This window comes from Mandrillus leucophaeus, unplaced genomic scaffold (assembly GCF_000951045.1).
Source record: "Mandrillus leucophaeus isolate KB7577 unplaced genomic scaffold, Mleu.le_1.0 Scaffold532, whole genome shotgun sequence".
NCBI classification, from domain to species: Eukaryota; Metazoa; Chordata; class Mammalia; order Primates; family Cercopithecidae; genus Mandrillus; species Mandrillus leucophaeus.
This window is the reverse complement of record NW_012105720.1, coordinates 1,366,665-1,390,014: the sequence shown is the minus strand read 5'-3', so window position 1 is coordinate 1,390,014 and position 23,350 is coordinate 1,366,665. Positions and strand designations below refer to the sequence as shown.

The 23,350-nt window shown below is 40.2% G+C and overlaps 1 protein-coding gene across 2 annotated transcripts in view; it reads left to right on the top strand.

Annotated features, from left to right (window-relative positions):
• Positions 1-23,350, top strand: part of HECW2 (HECT, C2 and WW domain containing E3 ubiquitin protein ligase 2) — a 402,520-nt gene that overhangs the window by 217,643 nt on the left and 161,527 nt on the right. Inside the window, exon 1 of one of the 2 annotated variants that reach the window (XM_011997187.1) lies at positions 13,996-14,407. The exons of the other annotated variant lie outside the window; for it this stretch is intronic. The gene's annotated coding sequence lies outside the window, so the exon portion shown is untranslated. Of the gene's footprint in view, positions 1-13,995; positions 14,408-23,350 lie in introns of those variants that run through there. 2 annotated transcript variants of the gene reach the window in all.

The window sequence follows — 23,350 nt, the reverse complement described above, 5'->3', positions numbered from 1 at the left end:
CTCTGTTGCCCAGGCTGGAGTGTGGTGGTGTGACGTGATGTTGGCTCACTGCAGTGGCTGCCTCCCGGGTTTAAGCAATTGATACCTGCCTCAGCCTCCTGAGTAGCTGGGATTACAGGTGCACACCACTGCACCCAGCTAATTTCTGTATTTTTAGTAGAGATGGGGTTTCATCATGTTGGCCAGGCTGGTCTCAAACTCCTGACTTTGTGATTCATCCGCCTTGGCCTCCCAAAGTGCTGGGATTATAGGTGTGAGCCACTGTGCCCAACTGAAAATCTATTTTAATTTATGTTTTGTTGTTGGATTCTTGTTTTTTACTTCTCAGTATGAGATTATTTTTGATGTGGCTTTTTGTCTGTTACATTCTCAGTATCTCTTCAATTGTTGTTTAAATAGTTGCTCTTAAATACACAAATTTGGAGACCAATAAGTTATGAAGTACTTCACACTTCTGGTGTTTGGGGCAAAGTCTGAGGGAAATAAAAGCTAAGATTCAGAATGTGTTATTACTCTTTTAATCAAAAACACGTATTGTGCCCTTCCCACCATTAGGTACTTGTTAGGAATGTGGAGATTAATGAAATATGGTTCTGATCCTGAAGGAACTTAGACTAATAGAGGGAATTGGACCTGACAGTGTATCCAAATGGACCAGATTTTCCTAACTGGCATGAGAAGGCACAAGTGAAAGTACTTTGAATAGTAGACATATAAGCTTTAAGAACATGTTCATCAGCCTTGGAAAAATGTATGGCCTTGGTGACATAGAACAAGTGTCATTTATAATATCTGCATAACTGTAATAAAGTAATAAGTAGAGGCTAGTTCACTTTATTCTGGACAATCTCCATTAGAAGAATTGAAATAGATGATGTTTCTCTGTAGACGTTTTCCCACCTCTCATGTTTGATTCATTTTTCCTAGCCATTGAGTGACATCAGTATCCACATCTTTTTCCACTGTTGTGTTCCCACTAATAATCAATTTTGGTTCTCAAGTATACCCTGTGCCAGTCTTTTACCCATCCTGATGTTTTGAAAAAGGTTACCACTTCCTTTTCTTTCAAAACCTGTTGGTAACAAGCTGTGAAATTAAAAAAATACTTCACAAACTGGCAAAAACTATTATCTCAATGAAAAAGTAAAAGTAGAATCTATTAAAGTTTATAGAGAAACTGGAAATATCTGTGATCATGAATGCTCACAATGATTGATTGCCATGTGATTTCTGTGTGTGTCTGTCTGTGTGTCTGTGTCTGTTTCCAGTAAGAGTTAGAGAGGCCCTAAGATAGACTGGGACTCTGAATTCTTTTAATATTTGTGTTTGATTTAAATTGATGTCATAGTTCCATTTGGGACAGTTCTCTTTAAGTTGGTAACTGCTAAATACTTGAAGTTTAGAATACAACAGCTCAACAGATTGAAACTCGTTTTCTTTTTCTTTTTTGAGGCTGAGTCTTACTCTGTTGCCCAGGCTAGAGTGCAGTGGCACGATCTTAGCTCACTGCAACCTCTGCCTCCCGGGTTCCAGCAATTCTGCCTCAGCCTCTCGAGTAGCTGGGATTACAGGCGCCCACCACCACGACTGGCTAATTTTTATATTTTTTAGTAGAGACAGAGGTTCACCATGTTGGCCAAGCTGGTCTCGAACTCTTGACCTCATGATCTGCCCACCTCAACCTCCCAAAATGCTGGCATTACAGGCATGAGCCACCACGCCCAGCCAAAACTAGTTTTCGTGTGCTGTATTTGCTTCTTTTTTTTTTTTTTCACCCTTCCCTTACTGAATGTATCCCACATCTATGCTTTGTCCCCTAGAGGTGACCTTATGGTGGATGATACTTGTATTTTTTAGAATCTTGAGACATGAGTTGTTGATAATACTTTGTGGATAGCTACAAGGTCAGTTTTTGGGGAAACTGCTTGATAAATGAAAACTTCTTTTTGAAAGAGTATTTCATAAATCCACAGTACAAATAAGTTTTTCAAATGTCAAAATAGTTGATAATTAAAGATAGATTTGCAAGGGTAATGCAGAGGATGTGGAAAGATAGGAGAGAGATGCCAACCTTCATTTTTTTCCTGTATTACTGTTTCTGTATTTGTCTGTGACACTAAGCCACATTGAAACCTTTCTTTTCTGATTAGTAAAGTAATGCAAGTTCATTGTAGGCCACTTGGAAATTATGGACGAGCTTAAAGAACTTAGGTTTTCCTGCCAAGCTGTAACTACTATGAACATTTTGGCATATTTCTTTTACAACTTTAAATATAGATTGTATATATGTTTATTTTATAATCCAGTTAAGTTCATATTGAACATACAATTTTGCAGTATGTTTTTCCACTTATTATCTCATAAATGTTTTCCATGTTATTAAAAATTATTTGAGAATATCATGGGATGGCTACATAATACCCTATAATATGACTGTACCATAATTTACCTTTTCATTAATTTCTGGACAGTTATTTAGCTTCTAATTATTCTGAATCATGACATATTATTCACCATTGAATTTACATAATCTTTGGTGGCACATATTTCTTGGGCATGCACCTTTTTTGCTTATCAAGCCATGGCAGATAATTTTTTTTCACATATAATCATTACTTTTTTGTTTGTTTCCCCTTGTACGCTTATCCTTTACTGAAGGAAGTTGTTAAATTTTAAAAACAATAGCTTTTTTTAAGTTTGAGATGTTTATATATAAACTCTGAAATAGGTTAGAAGGTAAAATTACAAATCCTGATGACAGCAGTTTATGATGGAAATGCTTACGGGCCTTTAAATATAGCTTGGTAGGGAAGGGCGGGAGTGAATCAAGTTGTTACAGTTTGTTCCAGGAAGGGCATTTTGGATGAACGCCATCTACTTTTACAAAGATGTCCTGTGATTTTAGTTATATTTGCTCCACTTAACCTTTCCCAAAGTGATTGCTGAAACAAATGTATGTGGTACACTAAAAGAAATTAACATAATTATAATTCCTTTGGTTAATTGAAAACAGGCAGTTCTTTTTCTCCGAAGATGTTACTTGAATTACAATCAAAGTACTGAATTTGAGCATGGTTTGGGCATGTCAGATAACCTAGATCAAGGAGACACCAGAGGTCAGTTCATCTAGCCAGCTGCCTTCCTGGTGGACTATCCTTTATCTATTTAGTGTACTTGTCAGAGTGAGAAAATTCCAAGAACTTTGCTAGATTTTATTTCAGTGATTTAGAGTCTTCCTTGTTAAAAATAACAACACTCATATCTGAGCTTTTACTGCTGCAAGCATGGACTCTGCACCAGGCCCTATGCTGCTGACTTTATGTAGTTTCACAATCCTCTCAAAATTGTACTGGCCGTGCCCCGTTATCCCAATTGTACAGATGTGAAAACTAAAGTTTAGGAAGTGAAATCACTTGGCCAACCTCACACAGCTAAAAAGGTGTCCATTTTTGGCCGCAGAACCAAAGCTGTCCTGTACAGCCTACAAGCTGTCAGAGAGTTCTTAGCCATATAGTTAACTGATTACATGAGAAAATGGCTAAAATTGGGTTTCTAAAAAAATGTTAAGCAAATATAATGAACATTATATAGTGTGCATCAGAAATTTAGTAAGCATCAGAAAGCAAATTTGGACACTTAACGGTTGACTTCCTAACTCTTCTAAAAGGGGGACACAATTATGTAGGGAGGAAAAAACCCTCGTTTTTATTCTTCCTGGCTAGAGATCTTGGCAGCTGGGAAAGTGGTTGCTATTATTGTGACTTTACCCATTGTATGCACAGATTCATACTTCCAGGTTCTCCATCCTACACCTTTTATAAACACCATGTTTAACTTGGAAAGGGAAAATGTTATTCTTGGCAACACTTGTATACCAAAAGTAGAAACTGTAGGGGACCACCAAGGGATATATCAACCAGGAAGCAGAAACCGTAAAGAATATATCTAACATTTAACTTTAATACTGTTTACAATGCAGGTCTTCAACAAGGGAGAAAATTAGGTTTCAAAGTTTACTAGGAGACAGGGAAACCGCAAAATGTGTCCCATGTATTTATGACTAGAATAATTTACTGATACTTTGTGCTTCTTATTACTGTTATCATTGCCACATATCAAGAAAGTCATTAGATAGTTGATAGGGAACTGGCATTAAGATGAGCAAAACAGTTAAAGGACCTGCTTTTTGAGAATAGCCTGAGACCATAGTTTCGTGTTAGCAAAAATACATGGATAGGGTACAGATATTAATACAATCATAGCATTCGTCACTGAATCCTCAAATGTTAAGACTCAAGGGTATCTTTGAAAATTAAAAGAAAAATAAAAGTGAAAAAGTACTGCTTTACACTGTTGAAAGTAAACTTTTAAGAAATGTTACTAAAATGTTATTCTAAAAGGGGATACAGGCTAAAAAGAGGTTGGTAGATTCACAGAAAACAGAGATCGTTCATTGCTGACAGATTCACAGTAAGTAATTATGAGAAATTGAGGATATTCACTTTTGTGTTAAAATCCTGGGTTAGGAGAGGCTCACTGGACTAACCAAGGCGGCCGATTATTCTCTGTAGAGTTCACCAATGCTTCACTGACTACCTGTGTGGACCCATCATGGACATTGATCTTTTAGGTAAAATAGAGTAAAAATAAACTAGTAGAAAAAGAAATGGAATAAAATATAAGATCTACAAAATATGAGCCCCAAATTTTATCATTAGATTGAATAGACATGAAATTACTCTGACAAATTTCTATAAAAGTTTCTAAGAGCTTCCAGGCAGTTTCTAGACCTATCTCAGATTATTAACAACCGATTCGTAGACCAGCACTTGCCCATGGTCCATATTTTGTGGAGCACTGTTCTCAGCTTAAATAGAACCTAAAACTTTGTTCTCATGTTAGTGCCCCTTTCTGTCTTCATTATTCCTGTCCTTGCTTGTCCTTTTACTATGCTCTTTTATTCTTTATTTAAAAGTAGATTGAACATAATAATTGTGAGCTGTTAAGGTAAGAGACACAGTGCAGGTACAGATGTATGTCTGTTTTTGAGTTTAATAAAATGAATATGCAAAATCAAAAATGACATGTACCTATACGTGTACATAAATACATGGTCTACTGGATTTTAAGACTCTACACCATTGTTTCTTAGAAATGTGGTTCAAAGAGTACCTGTGTCAGAATTGGCTGAGGTAACTGTTTAAAAATGCAGACTTTAGGGGGCAGAGCAAGATGGTGGAATAGAAGCCTCCACTGATTGTCCTCACCACAGTAACACCAAATTGGACGACTCTCCACACACAAAAAAACACCTTCATAAGAAGCAAAAATTGGGTGAGCAATCACAGTATCTGGTTTTAATTTCATATCACTGAAAGAGGCACTGAAGAGGGTAGGAGAGAGAGTTTTTCATTGCCGACACTACATCCCCTAAACCTCTAGCAGCAGCGAGTGGCACAGAGAGAGAATCTATGTGCTTAGGGGAGGGAGAATGCAGCGTTGTGGGACTTTGCATTGAAATGCAGTGCTGCATTGTCACAGCAGAAAGCAGCACTAGGCAGAACCTAGCTGGCACCCACAGAGAGAGCATTTAGACCAGCCCTAGCCAGAGGGGAATCACTCATTCTAGCAGTCAGAACCTGAATCCCAGCAAGCCTCGCCACCATGGGTTAAATTGCTCTGGGGTTGTAAATAAACATTAAAGGCAGTCTAGGCCACAAGGACTGCAATTCCTGGGCAAGTCCTGGTGCTATGCTGGGCTTGGAGCCAGTAGACTTTGGAGGCATGTGACCTAGGGAGATACCAGCTGGGGTAGCCAGGGGAGTGCTTGTGCCATCCCTCTCCCACCTCCAGGCAGCACAGCTCACAGTTCCAGAAGAGACCCCTGCATTCCACTTGAGGAGAAGAGAGGAAAGAATAAAGAGGATTTTGTCTTGCAAGTTGGATACCAGCTCAGCCATAGTAGGATAGGACACCAGACAGAGTCTTGAGGCCTCCCTTCCAGGCCCTAGCTCCTGGATGACATTTTAGACACACCCCGGGCCAGAAGGGAACTCGCTTCCTTGAAGAGAAGGACTCAGACCTGTCAGGATTCATCACCTGCTGACTAAAGAGCACTTGGGCCCTTAATAATCAGTAGCAGTACCCAGGTAGTACTCACCATGGTCCTTGGTGAGACTGAAAGTCATGCTGGCTTCAGGTATGACCCAGCAGATTCCCAGCTGTGGCAGCTAAGAGGAGGGACTCCTTTTGCTTGAGAAAAGGAGAGGGAAGAGTAAGGGGACTTTGTCTTACTGCTTAGGTACCAGCTTGACCACAATGGGTGAGGACAGTACTCACTGGTGTCCTCAGTTCTAGGTCTTGGCTTTTAGATGGCATTTCTGGACCTACCCTGGGCCAGAGGGGAGCCCACTGGAAGAGTTCCGGGCCTGGCATCATTCACTGCAAGCTGACTGAAGAACTTTGTAAGCCTTGAATGAATATCAGCAGTAGCCAGGCAGTGCTTACCATGGACCTAGGGCAGTAGTGGCCATAGGGAGAAATGCCTGTGTTTGTGGAAAGATGAGGGCGGAGTGGAAGGACTTTGTCTTGTGGCTTGGGTGCCAGCTCAGCTGCAGTGGAATAGAACATCAAGTAGATTGCTAAGGTTTCCTACTCTAGGCCCTGGTTTCTAGATGGCATCTTTAGGCCTGCCCAGGACTAGGGGGATTTTGCCACCCTGAAGGAAAACACACAAGCTTGGCTAGCTTAGTTTTGTGCTTATTGTAGAGCCCTAGGCCCTTGAGTGAACAGAGGTGGTAGCCAGGCAGTGGTTAACATGTGCCTTGGATGAGACCCAGTGCTGTGCTGGCTTCAGGTCTGACCCAGTGCAGTCCCAGTGGTAGTGATAACAGGAGTCTGTGTGTCATTCCTCTCTTAAGTTCAGAGAGCTCATCAGAGACACACACACACACACCCCACACACACACACACACACACACACAGAGACAGAGAGAGAGAGAGACTCCATTTGTTTAGGAGGAGTAAGGGAAGAGAACAAGAGTTTCTACCAGGTAATCCACGGAATTCTCTAGATCTTATCCAAGACTACCAAGGTGGTACCTATAGGAGTCTGCAAGAGTCACACTGTTACTAGGCTTGGGATGCCCTATAATGAAGATATGGCTGCAGTGACCAAAAACTTAAGATCACAACACCCAAGTCCCTTAAATATCTGGAATACCTTCAAAGAAAGACAGGTACAAACAAGCCCAGACTGTAAAGACCTCAATAAATACCTAACTCTTCAATGCCCAGACCCTGAAGAACATTCACAAGCATCAAGACCACCCAGGAAAACATGACCTCACCGAAAGAACTAAATAAGACACCAGTGACCAATCCTGGAGAGGCAGAGATTTGTGATCAGTCAGACAGAGAATTCAGAGTGACTGTTTTGAGGAAACTAAAAGAAATTCAAGTAAACAAAGAGAAGGAATTTTGAATCCTATCAGATAAGTTAAACAAAGAGCTTGAAATAACTAAAAAGAGTCAAGCAGAAACTCTGGAGTTGGAAATGCAACTGACATACTGAAGAATGCCTCGGAAACTCTTAGCAGCAGAATTGATCAAGCAGAAGAAAGAATTAGCTTGAAGACAGGCTATTTGAAAATACACAGTCAGAGGAGACAAGAATGAAGCAGGCCTACAAGATCTAGAAAACAGCCTCAAAAGGGCAAATCTAAGTTACTGGCCTTATTCAGGAGGTAGAGAGAGATAGTGGTAGAAAGTTTATTCAAAAGGATAATAACGGAAAACCTCCCAAACCTAGAGAAAGATATCAGTATTCAAATACAAGAAGATTATAGAACACCAAGTAGATTTAACTAAAACAAGACTACCTCAAGACATTTAATAATGGAACTTTCAAAGGTCAAGGATAAAGAAAGGATGCTAAAAACAGCAGGAGAAAAGAAACAACATACAATGGACTTCCAATATATCTAGTAGCAGAGAAATACACATCAAAACTACAATGAGATATCGTCTCACCCCAGTTAAAATGGCTTTTAAAATGCTGGCGAAGGTATGAAGAAATGGGAACCCTTGTACACCTTGGCAGGAATGTACACTAGTACAACCACTATGGAAAACAGCTTGGAGGTTCCTAAAAAGTGAACATTGAACTAACATATGATCCAGCAATTACACTGCTAGGTATATATGCAAAAAAAGGGAAATAAATGTGTCAAAGAGATATCTGCACTGTTTGCTGCAGCACTGTTCACAATAGCCAAGATTTGGAAGCAACCTATGTTTATATCAACAGATGAATGGAAAAAGAAAATGTGATATATATATGTATCTCATATATATACACATATATTCACACACACACACACACACACACACAAAATCACACAATGGAGTACTATTCGGCCTTGAAAAAGAATGAGATCCTGTCATTTGTGACAACATGGATGAAACTAGAGGTCATTGTGTTAACTGAAATAAACCAGATGCAGAAAGACACACTTCACATGTTGTCACTTATTTGTGGGAGCTAAAGATGGAAACAATTGAACTCATGAAGACGGAGAATAGAATGATGGTTCCCAGAGGCTGGGAAGGGTAGTGGGTTGCGGGGGAAGTGCAGATAGTTTATGTGTACAAAAATACGGTTAGATAGAACGAATAAGATCTAGCATTTGTTAGCATAATAGGGTGACAACAGTCAACAATAATTTATTGTACATTTAAAAGTAACTAAGAGTATAACTGAATTATTTTTAACACAAAGAAAGGATAAATGCTTGAGGTGATGAATACCCCATTTACCCTGATGTGATTATTATGCATTGTATACATGTATCAAAGTATCTCATGTACCATGTAAATAAATGCACCTACCATGTACCCACAAAAATTAAAAATTAAAAATGCAGACTCCTAAGACCCATCCTATACCTACTGAATCACAATTTCTGTGGTTTGATCTATGGAGTCTGAGTTTTAAACATGAGTCCCAGATGATTCTAAGACACAATAAAATTTAAGAACTACTCTTTCAGCATGTGGGAATCTGCGTGATATGTTTAATTCTGAATCATACACTATGGTGGTAAAGTATAAATGCCAATTTTGTTCACTAATGTGAATCTATTAGAGTCTCTGAGTGTGTTATTTCAGGAGAGCATCTCTAGGGTATATTATTGTGTTCATTGCTATATGCAAAGCATTATTGGAAAAGGGTAATGTTCCCATTTTACAGACAGAAACAACATAAATGTACAGGTAAAGTAATTTTACATCCTTCTCTACTAAATAGTTTCATCTTAATTGAAGATTTTTGCATGCTTAAAACCTATTCTTAAATTCCCCCTGGTTTACAATAATATAATTTAATTTGGAATGAAAAATAACATAGCTGAAGAACCCATTAACTGTGCATTTAAAGAGTTATAAATTGAATTAGAGAAGAGGGGTTGCATTTAAACCCCTTAATATTTCACTTGGAAACATTTGTGTTTCCATTAATATGGAGTTAATGCAATGTTAACACAAAGTTCACCATTAAGGAAAAATATAATACTCATAGATATTAATATGAAATTCTCCCATGAGGAAAAATATTACATCCTAAGATCTTCAAGACATATGCCAGTCAAATAAAGCAGATACTACTATAGCTGGGTCTTTAATTCTGTGGTAGAAGTAGGTGAAGGGAAAAGAACTACATTTATTCTAATTGGTATATAGCTTTCAGAGTTTTGGGCACATTACATCTGCTTGTGGGTATTGATCTGTTAAACATAGATAACTGAGGGTCATTTATATTTGTGTATGGAAGTAATGGATCACAATGCTGATATTTTGGCTTGAATGAACATTCCTAGGGGGATTTCCTTGTCCACCTAAGATGAGGAAATCAGTCCTTTGGGGATTTTCTTCTCTTCCAAAGCATATTGATAATTTCCCAGATAAAACTGAACAACCCTGAGAAAGCAACAAGTCCTTAATTACTTTTACTAAACTCATCGTACCACACAGATTTCTCCTGAAATTGTGCAGGGTTCTGGGAAATCTCCCTCTGCACCTTTCAGCCTTGCTGTGGTGTTCTCTTGGTCAAGTTACTGGAATTCTCTGAGCTCCGTTTCCTCATCTAGGGGCTGAGGACACTTCTCAGAATTACTGTGAGAATTCTTTCAGTGAATGATTCTTAATTACTGAGCGTAATTCTTGACATTCTGTGAATGGTAGGTAGTTATTGTGGGGGGAAGCTGTAGAAGAGTGGCAAAAGTATGGGTAAGCTTTGATGTCATACAGACCCAAGATTTGAAATCCAGCTAGTTTCTAGCTATGTGATCTTCTGTGAACAAGTTATTCAATCTATCCCCTAGTTTTCTTAATTTATGACTTAGGGATTGTTACTCTGGTTACTCTGAGGATTGAGTGTGTGTACACACTTATAGGGCCTAGCATGTATTCAGTTATTATAACATAACAAATAATAATCATGATCGTTTTTAGTGAATTTAATGGCCTACTTTCTAAGCCAGATTTGAAAATACGTGTATTTTGTACACATATATCAACTTGGGTTTAGATTTGAGGTCCTACCCTTAATATTTTAGCAGCTACCTCACTTCTGTGTATATTTTCAAAAAGCTCTCTGATTTATACGCAGAATGATGTGTATTCCCATTGAAAGATTTTGGGAATCTGAAAATGGAGTGACAACCGGACAAGCATTCCTCTGGCTGCTTTAGGAACACAGGGTTGGAAGAAGAAGTCTCCAATAAAAATTACAGCAGATAGGCAGACACATGCTGTGAGGCTTCAGTAATGTATATGAGTGATGTCAGCCTCAGAGGCATGCAAAATGCAAAACACAAAGGAAATTCATAATGGGATTTTCAGGAAAAAGGTTGTTCCTTCCTGATGTGCTAACCTTGATTCTAGTTTGTGTTTTTGTACCAGCATAAAGATAGGTGGAGGAGACACTGCTGAATTTTTCCATTGCCAATTTGTGTTGTAATCTAAGGACTATGTCTTTGCTCTTCCCTGCTTTACTCTCAATAAATATTCTGCAAGCTTTGGGAAATGAGCTACTTTATAAAGTGATGTCTTTAATTGTGTATAATTAATCCATTCAGCATCCATAAATCACATTTCTACCCATGGGCATCCTTGCTAGATCAGTAGCTTTGAATATTGGAAACTGTAATAATCTGTTGGGCTTGCAGTAGGAGATCTGATGGAAATGGGAAAGATGATTGGGGGATGATTTCCATTCCTTCATTCTTAAGCTTCCCTTTCTCTCCTTTACATCAGTTCTTGAAATTTCTAGATGCTGTTCTCCTTCACCAGCCTCATCCCTTCAGAGCGTGGTTCATATGCCAATGTCTTGAGTGAGCTTTCTCTTTTTCTCCTGACCACGTCGTGTTGACGGCGCATCCATACTCTGAGGATGTTTTCTTTTTCCTTTGTAAGCATGTGTCATAATTGTAATTAAAGAATTCATTTTCTATTTATTTAATGTTTTTCTCTCTAAAATATAAGCTCTGTGAAGGCAAGGGCTATGTTTATTTTGTTCATAGATACCTCCCAGTGCCTAGCACCATATGATATCATAGTAAGTGAAAACATAAGAGTGTTTTGTTGATAAAAAGTTGTTATTAATGTGCTTCCCCTTTTTATTTGTTGCTGTTGGTTTTGCTCGACTTTCACCACAACGGGGTGTGGTTTGGAGAAAGGAAAGCATATGTGAATTTATGATACTCTGGATATACCTTCTCAATATAATAATTTACTATGATTAAAGTAGTACTGGCTGAATTACTTGTGCTTAAAAAATTACCATCCCAGTGAAAGAATACATGCATGATGGCTTGAAATCGAAGCTCCAACATTCATCAACCACTGTTGCCCTGCCTTTTAGTTTCTTGCTTGGTTAGCCGGGAAATCTAATTCCATTATGATAGTGTCTTATGCTGGGGGGAAGTAGGTTTTCTCCATATAGGAAAATAGATTGTCACATGTAGGCATTGGTAATACAAGGGTGATCCAGAACCTAGAGTGCAGGTAAAGTGTTGTAGGTACCAAATGTTATGGTATTTGGAAGGCAAAGAATCATGGCTTGCAGGACCAGAGTGGTAGGAGCAGCAGGTGGGATTCAGAGACCAGGGAATGAGTGATAGTAACAGCTGCACCATAAGCAGAGTGGGTGAGTCTCTCTTCTACCCAACAGAGAGTCTGTTGGTCCATAACTAGAAAGTAGTCAAGAGCTCAAGATTACATACTCTATCCCTGCCTGGGGATAAAAACAGAGAGGCTTACGTTGTTAAGAAGTCTATTTGTTGTACATAGGCTGTAGCCAACTTTGATGGCAAAAAGAGGAAATGTATTTATTCTTTCTGGATTTCTTATTCTTTCTTTTTCTCCTTTCTTTTTTAGAGACAGGATCTTACTCTGTTGCTCAGACTGATTTGCATTGGCAGGATCGTAGCTCACTGTAGCCTTGAACTCCTGGGCTCAAGCGCTTCTCCCACCTCAGCCTCCTGAGTAGCTGGGACTACAGGTGCATTCCACCATGCTGAGCTAAGTTAAAAAAAAAGTTTTTGTAGAGATGGTGTCTCACCATGATCTTGAACTCCTGGCCTCATGCAACCCTCCTACTTTGGCCTCCCAAAGTGCTTGGATTGTAGGCGTGAGCCATGGTTCCTGGTCTAGATTTATTTTTCTTATCTCCCAATGGTGACTGAGCCCACTGTGGACCCATTGGCCACCTAAGTTAGTGAGGTTGCTGGTGTTTTCAAGAGTGTTATTTGAGGAAGGCAGAGTATCTTAAAAGAGCTCGGGTTTAAGTGTCTTTCAGGTGAGACTTCAAATCCTGGCTGTTATCACTTCTTCTCGGTGAGCCTCAGTTTTATCATCTGTAACATGGGCCTAATGACACTACTGACCTTATTCTTAGAGCACAGTGGCACTCATTTGATACTATTTAAAAGCATCTCCTATGTGTCCCTGGCACATAGTTGCCATTCCGAGCATACTTGCTATTACTGTTGTTTGCTAGGACGCTGGAAAGTCATAGTGATTTGTTCTAAAACTGGGCTGGGTTTACATGTCCAGAAGAGGCCTGGACAGGGTGATGATGGTGATCCTGGAGTGCCTGGCTTGCTATGTTCACTCATCAATTCCAGAATCAGCCCAAAGCTCTGTGGCCCTTCGAAGTTTCAGGGCAAACTGTGTCTGGGTTAAGGGAATAATAGACAGGTAATTGCAGCCATCAAATGTAGTGTGCAGCTTAAATCTAATTTGCATCTTTTCACAGCAAATGTACTTGACATGTAAGACCATTTTGTCTCGTTTTCCTGGAGGTTTGCTGGAGAGAGATGGTCTTATAGCCTTTGATTACATTAAACCAGCACTTTGTAATTGCAACTGCTGACCCAGGTGGGCTAACAGCTTCAGAAAGCCCCTTTCTCCATTAAAGAATGAGGGATCTGAACTGGGGATTTCCCTACCCCAACTCTTTCCAGTATAAGACAAGAGCATTAGCTAGATTGATGATTGTATCTATTTTCACATTAAAAGTCAGGTTTGAAAATAACTTCTGAATTGATAACTGCATGTTTGGATTTTCATTAAAGCTATAATACATTTGAAAAATCTTTAGTCCATTTTCACAGTTTGAAATCACAAGTCCACAAATTTCACTCTGGATTAGTTAAAATACTGTAAGCCCATTTCAGTAACCTAAGTGAATGCTATGTCTGATTTGTGGTAATGGTAAGTTGGAGTTCTCAGGTAATGACCACTGTATTCTGAGTAAATCAAATAGCAAGCTCCCCTTTCTGTGATTGCAGTCAGCTTGTCTGACATCAGCCCAGTCTGTGTGTGTGTGTGTGTGTGTGTAAACATAACTCATTCTTTGGAATTCTCCCATGGAAAAGCAAAGGAAGGAAGCTGAGGGGAGGATGGGGCGATTGCATCCTGTACCCTTTACAGGGGTGTGGCCACGGCTGCCTCGGCCGAAGGGACGTGATACATTTTTTTTCACTTAGGATGCCTGGACAGTGATAAGTCTTGATGAAAGGCAGGAGTGGCTTTTATTGTCATTCGTACTGGACAGGAGCCTCTTGCTAGAGACCTGCCGGAATCCTATCTAGTATTTCATTTCTAGAACTTTGGGGGAAGAGGAAGAGAAGCAGGAGCATCCGTGAAGTGGACCTGCAGAGCTTTCAAAGCCACCTTAGAACTCCAGACCTGCCTTGACCTCAGTTCAGCTCTGGCTGCTTCTATGAATGAAACTGCCACATGGGTTGGCCAGGTGTATGATTTTAAGGAGAATGCCATATTTCTTCTTGCTGCTCCCTAAGTCTCATTTGAATGATGGATTTTAAAACCGTTGGGATTATATGAGGTAAGATACCGGAAAGTGCTGTGGAAGGAATTCCACTGTCACCTGATTTCCTTGTCCAGCTGTTTGGGATTTACAGTTTTCTCTGCCTTACACTTTGAAAAGCTCTTAAATGTGGTCCCCTCCCAGCTGGATGAGGGACAGTTATTAACAAACTATGCGGCACATTGATCACTTGACAACTGGGTATAAGAGATCAGTGCTGAGATTAAAGCATGCAAAACTTTTACATATAAATAGACAATCACCTCATTGTGAATTTTTAGGGTCTGCTTGTTTTAAATGGATTGTGATGTTACTGTGATGTTAAATACAGGTTCTACCTACAAGAAAATGCTTTGGAAAATTGCCTTAGGTTGAGTCTAAATAGATTTCATGGCAGGTTATCTGTCCCTGGAATAATCATGGTTTTTGACAAATTTTAAAGTTCTTCTCTCAGGGAGTGTGATGTGAAAACAGATTTACTTTTAAGGTAAATTTCATATGGGCAAGTATTCATAGACATCCATATTCTAGAAACTGTTGATTGAATGACAGTCTTACAACCAAACTTTAACTTGAGAATAAAACCATGGTTTTTCTATATTGTCTTGTGGCAACTGTGGCAAACTGACCCAGTTTTCTATAGACCTCTAAAATTTGCAAGCAGAAAATCTACTTTAATTAATTATTTAAAAACGGAAACAACTCCAGGGCAAAATTTTAGTTTTATCCTAATCCCTTACAAGTTGGTTTTATACAGTGAAATTTTTGACTTTTTGGCTATTAAATGCCAATCAGTGATTCTCAAGAGGGGTGGTGATGTTAATTTTTATTGCCATGTAGGGTGCAACTGGCATTTAGTGCCTGAGAGCCAAGGATGCTAATGTTTCTGCAATGTATTGAATAGACTCTCACAAAGAATTGCTCACTAGAATGCCTGTGGTGCCCTCACTGAGCACAGTTGAGTGAAAAGTATGTTGATGATTTAGTAAAGACTTACATGAGCAGTCATCTCTGGAAAGGTAACTGATCTAATAAAGCAGTTTTGGGGAGGTAGCCACAGGGAGCAGTCACTTCGTAACATTGTTCTTTAGGATCAGGAGCAGTGAATGTTTCAGAAATATTGCTCCCACCTGCTTCTTTTTGTTTTTTTTTTGACTTCTGTTTTAGGTTCAGGGGTACATATGCAGGTTTGTTATGTGGGTAAACTTGTATAACAGGGGTTTGTTGCACAGATTATTTTGTCACTCAGGTACTAAGCCTAGTACCCAATAATTTCTTTTTCTGATCCTCTCTCTCCTCCCATCCTCCACCCTCGAGTAGGCCGCAGTGTCTGTGGTTCCCCTATTTGTGTCCATAAGTTCTCATCTTTTAGCTCCCACTTATAAGTGAGAACATGCAGTATTTGGTTTTCTGTTCCTGTGTTAGTTTGCTAAGAATAATGGCCTCCAGCTCCATCCATGCTCCTGCAAAATACATGATCTCATTCTTTTTTATGGATGCATAGTATCCCATGGTGTATATGTACTACATTTTCTTTATCCCATTTGTCATTGATGGGCATTTATGTTGATTCCATGTCTTTGCTATTGTGGATAGTGCTGCAGTGAACATACACAGGCATGTGCCATTATGATAGAATGATTTGTATTGTTTTGGGCATATACCCAGTAATGGGATTGCTGGGTTGAATGGCAGTTCTGTTTTTAGCTCTTTGGGGGATTGCCACACTGCTTTTTTTGTGTGGTTTTTTTTTTTTTTGTTTTTAGAGACAGGGTCTCACTCTGTTGCCCAGGCTGGAGTGCAGTGGCATGATCATAGCTCACTGTAGTCTGGAATTCTTGGGCTCAAGCAATCCTCCTGCCTCAGCATCCTGAGTAGCTAGAACTGCTGGTGTGTGACACCATGCCCAGCTAATTGTAAAAAATTTTTTGTAGAGACAGGGTTTGCTGTGTTGCCCAGGCTAGTCTCTAACTCGTAGCATCAAGCAATCCTCCTATCTTGGCCTCCCAGCGTGCTGGCATTACAGGCATGAGCCGCTGCCCCCAGCCATTCCCATATGCTTCCAACTAATATTTTAAGGATGAGATTAGATGAGCTCCAACAAGTATTTGGTTTAGTTCAATAAGAGTAACCTCCTTCTTTAAATAAAGTTAACTGTTAGAGTTCCTCATCCATATTATATGAACTCATTAAAATCAAAGGAATAATTTACTCCTAACCAAAGGATGCTTTTGTACTGAACATTGTATTTCATTATGATTATATATTTCTCTGAATTTTCAGCGTTAGGTGCAGTGTAAAAGTAACATCCTACAGATTCTAGAGTTTGCTAAACTTCACTTACTATTAAAAGAGATTATCTTTGAGTGCAAGCTTAATATATGCATTTTGTTTGTTTGTTTGTTTGTTTAAGATGGAATCTCGCTCTGTTGCCAGGCTGGAGTACAGTGGCACCATCTTGGCTCACTGCAACCTCTGCTTCCCAGGTTCAAGCGATTCTCCTGCCTCAGCCTCCTGAATAGCTAGGACTACAGGCACCTGCCACCACACCCAGCTAATTTTTGTATTTTTAGTAGAGACGGGGTTTCACCATGTTGGCTAGGATGGTCTTGAGCTCCTGACCTCATGATCCGCCTGCCTTGGCCTCACAAAGTGCTGGGATTACAGGCATGAGCCACTGTGCCTGGCCTGCATGGTATGTTTTAAATAATTAGAGGAAAGAAAGGAGGGTCTGTAATCAAATTGCTATTATCATTCCTGGTAACTTTTTACACACATAGTGACAAGGTAGAGATTCTCAAGTTGAACACTATATTCAAGATCCTGGTTTCATTGTGTAGGGAGATGAGGGCATCTCCATCTGGTTCCTTATCAAGCCAGGCCTAAAGCTCATTGACAGAATTTTAAGCTTTGAGTGACCTTCCATTCAAGAACTGGGCAGCATTGAGATACTGCGTGTGAGATACTGTGCTATGCTCTTAGTGGCATAGTTTACAATCACCGTACAGTAAGGACTTCACCCATGCTGCCTGTTTTTTCGGCATCCGTGGATTAAGAAAGCAGTGTTTCAAGAAACATAAATGAGCATGCTTTTGTTTTAATTTATGTATATTTATGAGAAATTAGAATAAAATAAATTTTAAAAGTAAAAGCTAAGGAAATGAAGTTGGTGAATTGTGCTTTTGAGTACTCAAATGGAAACATAACTCCCTTTAAAAGAAGGAATAAATAGGGTTTAATTTTTTTTTTTTTTTTTTTTTTGAGACAGAGTCTTGCTCTGTCGCCCATGCTGGAGTACAGTGGCGCAATCTCAGCTCACTGCAACCTCCACCTCCTGGGTTCAAGGGAGATTCAAACAATTCTCCTGCCTCAGCCTCCCAAGTAGCTGGGATTATAGGCACCTGCCACCATGCCCAAATAATTTTTTGTATTTTTAGTAGAAACAGGGTTTCACCATGTTGGTCAGGCTGGTCTTGAACTCCTGACCTCAAGTGATCCACCTGCCTCAGCCTCCCAAAGTTCTGGGATTACAGGTGTGAGCCACCGTGCCTGGCCCGAAATAGGTTTTTAAAACTCATATGTTTAGCTCCTGATATATGCCAGGTTCACAAACTATACTCATGTACTCCTCACAGCTTTCTGACCTGAAGTGTGATTACTGTCATTTTATAGATTTAAAAAAAAACAGAGTCTATGCAGTTTTCAAGACTTGCCCAAGGTCATAAATCCAGCGAATGGGAGAAATGAAATTTAAACCCAAATCAGGTGTTACCTAGCAGTGGCAGCCTGGCAACATCAGTATCAAGTAATGTGTTATTCTCATTGCACCGGTAATGTGTGAAATATACATAGAAAAGGAAAACATACTTTTGTTGGTGTATTAGTCCATTCCACACTGCTATAAAAAACTTCCCTGAGACTGGATAATTTATAAAGGAAAGAGATTTAATTGATTCACAGTCCACATGGCTGGGGAGGCCTCAGGAAACTTACAATCAGGGCCTAAGGTAAAAGGGAAGCAAGCACCTTCTTCACAAGGTGGCAGGAGAGAGAAGCTAGCAAAAGCAGGGAAAACTGCCTTACAAAACTGTCAGATCTCATGAGAACTCACTAGCTATCACAAGAACAGCATGGAGGAAACCACTCCCATGATCCAATGACCTCCCTCCCTCGACATGTGGGGATTACAAGCCCTTCCCTTGACACATGGGGATTACAATTTGAGGTAGGATTTGGGTGGGGACACAGAGCCAAACTTTGTTGGTAAATAAAGGTTTATGTAGACTGAACACCAGTGGTATAGTAAACATGTTGCATTAAGGGTTTCACTGAGCTACGAAGTAGTAGAGAATCAGAGCTTTATATTTTGACTGATTAAAATTGAGTGTGGGGAAAATTGGACTTTCGGGAGTTGTTTGAATAAAGAGAGGGAGGAGAAGAGCGTAGTGGAGGTAGACAGTGGAATTACAGGATGGTGTTTGACTTGGAGAGGGCTTAGAGGAGGATGAGTGCCCCCCCACCCCTACCACTGAGCGTTGTTGAACTGAAGAACGTGAGATTGGGTCACAGCCTTTTGCACTAAGGTGGATATTTGTATCAGCTGTAGCTCTATCTGCACAGGTAAGATGGAGATGGAGGAGAGTCATGTCCAGGTTATGGCTCCCATGCTTGGTGGTTGGCCTGGGCATGAAGCATTGTGCATCATCCTCTCTTGCCCTTCTACAGTCTGTTCTGCACACAGCAGCCAGAATTATCATTATCATTTTTTAATGCAGATCATGTCACTTCCCTGCTTTAAATCCTTCAATGACTTTCCATTATCCTCAGAGTATGGTCTAGACAGACAGTAAGGTGTGGTGTTGAGGAGCATCGTCACCGGAGCAGGACTGAGTTCGCTCTGTACATACAGTAATTCCCCCTTATCCATGGGGGATATGTTTCAAGACCCCCAGTGGATACCTGAACCTGCGGATAGTGCTGAACCGTACCATACACTCTTTTTCCCTATACATATATCCCTATGATAAAGTTTACTTTATAAACTAGGCACAGTAAGAGATAAACAATAACTAATAACAAAATAGAACAATTATAACAATGTATTATAGCAAAAGTTATGTGAATGTGGTCTCTCTCAAAATAGGTTATGTGATTGTGATCTCTTTCTCTCAGAATATCTTACTGTACTGTACTCACCCTTCGTCTTCTTCTTGTGATGATGTGAGATGACAAAATGCCTGCGTGATGAGATACTATGACAGCTGATCTGATAATTGAGATGGCTACTAAGTGACTGACAAGCAGGGAGCATCTACAGCATGGACCTGCTGGACAGAGAGATGATTTACATCCGGGCAGGATGGAAGGGACAATGCAAAATTTCATCACACTACTCAGAATGTGCACAATCTAAAACTTATGAGTTGTTTGTTTCTGGAATTTTCCATTTAATATTTTCAGACTAGGGTTAACGTTGGGTAACGGAAATTGCAGAAAGTGAAACTATGGATAAGAGGGGACTGCCGTACCAGCTTTATCATCCTAGACAAATTTCTTAACCTCTCCCTGTTTTACTTTCCTCATTGTTAAAAATTTTATAGATAATAGTTCCTACCCTAAAGGGTTGTTAGAGGTTTAAATGAGTGAATAAAAGTAAAACGCTAGAACAGCACTGGCACGCAGTAAGCTCTAGAGAGTGTTATTGTTATTATTACAGTCTAGAAGCTGGCCCCTCCCTGTCTGTTTCTCTCATCTCTTCTTCTCCCAGTCTCTGCCTCATTCATGCTGCTCTGGCTGCATCACTTGGATGTTCCTTGGAACGTGGTAGGCTTGCTTCCGTTTCAGGGCTTTTGCATTTTTGGGTTATGCCTTTTCCCAAAATCTCCCTGTGGTTCAGTTCCCTGCTTCATTCAGGTTCCTGCTCAAATGCTTCCCTGAGCAACCTATGTAAAATTGTACTCTCCTACTAACCTGTCTCCAACCCATACCCAAGCTCTCTTTCTTTAAGCCAGTTACCACTACTTGACATTGCATTTTTGTTTATGTATCTGCTTACTGACTACTTTCCCCACCAGACCAAAATCTCCACCAGGACAGGGACTTTGACTCTTTTATTCCTACGTAAATCCCTGTCACTTAGAATATTGCCTAGCAGATAGTGGATGCTCAGTATGTATTTGTCGAATGAATTTTTATAAATATCATTTTCTCTATCCCTTCTATAATTGCTATTTTCATTCTGTCTTTGAGGCTTAAACTGTTCTTTTCAACTCTCTTTGGCCTGTTACACTTGTCCAAATTATCCAAATGGAAAAAGAGCATTTATTCTGCTCTTTCTTATGAAAGTTCTTTGACAGCAGGAAGTCTTGTTCTGATACTGTGAGTCTTGTTACAGGGAATAGGATTGAGGCATTTTATCATCATGTCATAGAACATTCTTGAAGGGCCTAATGTTGGATCTTGCACTAAGGTGTTTACTGAGCTACCAAATGCTGGCCATACTTCACCATTTAAAGGGCTTGGGTTTACATATTCATTATAAAGCATAATTGCCAAAGGAAAGTAGTCATGCAAGTATGATGGGGAAAATCATGTACTTACAGTAGTTGTGTACTTGAAAGAGACTTCGGAAATCTTTAAGTCTCAAGTTTTACAAAGAACACCTCATTCCTGCTAACATTTTTATCATGAAATTGGATGCAACTATTGCAAATGCCTGATTTTATTTTCACATGAGATTTATCATAAATTTTACAATAGCCACCATAAATTATAAGTTTCTTGTTTGATGTAAGTAAGCCTTTAGTAATTTTCCATTTGAAGCATTATCAAAGAATTTGAGTTATCACAAATCCTATGTAGTAAAACATTCAGTTGGGGGGAAAAAATCTTAATTTAGAAATGCTCTGAAAGCCCTTATCAAGAAGGAACTTTAAGATGTTTCAAAGGCCTTACTCAAAACTGGTTATGTGATCTTAGGTAAGCCTCTTTATCTTTTTTGTGTTTTGGTGTGACTAACTGTAGGACATAAACAAAGTTGAATGGCACATCAGCAGTGTGGATGAATTAAGTGTGAATGTTAATTGGAAATTATTCTTATAAAGATCCAGAGTTTAAGCTGGTCTTGTGGAATTTGCCTGATAATGCTTACGAAGAATTTGCAATGTTGTCCTTGTTTTTCCCTATACTGAATAAGATGGAGGTCTCTTTAAAAAGGCGTTGTATATTCCATGGTGAGCATTTTATTTCTCTTTTGTGTATTTTAAGAATATAGTACTAATATTAAATTAATATAATATAATCAAAAGAAGATACCGAGATACTGATGCAGGATTTTTCTCGGCCCCTGCAGCAGGAGTCACCCTGTCTAGTTGGCCCACCGGGCCACGTTTGGCTTGCAGTCCAGTGTGGATCCTGGGGCTGCTGCAACTGTGTGCTCAGCCCCTAGTGGAAGCGGGTATGTGAGCGAGCGAGTGTGTGGTCTGGCTGGCCATTTCAAGCACTGGTGCAGTGGCAGGCTCTGTGCAGAGCTTGTGGCTGGACCAGTCATGTCACCCTAAGGGGAATGTGGTGGTGCCTAGGCAGGGGTGGCCACAACCCTGAAGCCTCAGAAGGGGTGTTACAGTGTGGTAATTAGCTCTTTTAGTCCCACTGTCTGCAGCCTGACTGATGGTAGTGTGTTAACAGCCCAGTTAGCTCCTTGCCCCACTCTGGCCCATGGCTCTGGGGCCGGGGCTTGGCCCTGGTGTTGCTTCTTGTTGCTGGGGTGGCTGCCCTCCACTGGTGGAAGGCAGAGGGCCACAGTATTAACAGCCTTCTGAGTACTTGCATTCAATGGGTCCTGAGTTCTTGCCCCACGTCCCAGAAGAATGACGTCACACTGACAATCGAAGGGTGATGAGGTCGGAGAATTATACTGAGCAATGAAACAGCTCTCAATGGAGAAGGGACAGGAAGGTGGTCTTTCACCCTAAGTCAGGTCATCTGTCACCCTAAGTCAGGTTGTCTCTCCCAGTGTGGCTGCGTCTGGGGTTTTTATAGGCATAGGATGGGGGAAGGGCAGATCATAGGCAGTATTGGAAAAGACAGCATTTGATTGGTTTAAAAGCATTATTCAGAAAAAAACCAATGAGGAAAGGATGGGCAAACACGAACAGAGGTTCTCACTCTGGATCACAGCTTTCATCCAGAACCAGTGGCCTGGTCTTTCAGCCTTCAGGCTGTTTTTGGCTTGAAGGTGGCATTTCACCAGGGACTCGCCCCTATCTACCTAGGCATTTATCTGCCTCTTGTCGCTATCAATATCTTTCATTCAACCAAATGTGAGCACCTACTATGTGTCAGGTTTTATTCTAGGCACTTGGGATACATCAGTAAACAGAATAGACAAAATTCCTTGACCTCTTGGAGTTTACATTCAAGAGAGGAAGACAGACAATATATTAAAATGTGTAACTAGATTCATATAGAGTATGTGAGAAGGTGATAAGGATTATGGAAAGGAAATTGAGCAGAGTAAGATAGTCCAGGAATGCTGGAGGAAGACTTGCATTTCAAAATGAAGCAGTCAGAGTAGGCCACATTGAGAAGGTGACATATGAGCTACAAAATTGAAGGGAGGAATTGAGACATAAGGGTATCTGGGGGAAAGTTCCAGGTGAATGGAATGGCCAGAGCAAAGTCCCTGGGGCCAAATCCTGAGCACACCTTTGGGGACATCAGGGAGGTCAGTGTGGCTGGAAGAGAGTAAGGAGGGAGGCAGGGAAGACAGGAAAGGGTGAGGTCAGAGCTGTACTTGGAGGGAGTGGTTGGTCATGTCCTGTGGGCACTGGAAGCCGTCATCAACACTTTGGATTTCACGCTGAGAAAAATAGGGAGCCACTGAACAGAAGAGAGACATGTTTCTATATGCCAGTGCAACCTGTGTTTGAAATTGATTCTTTTGTAAGCCATTTCTGAACT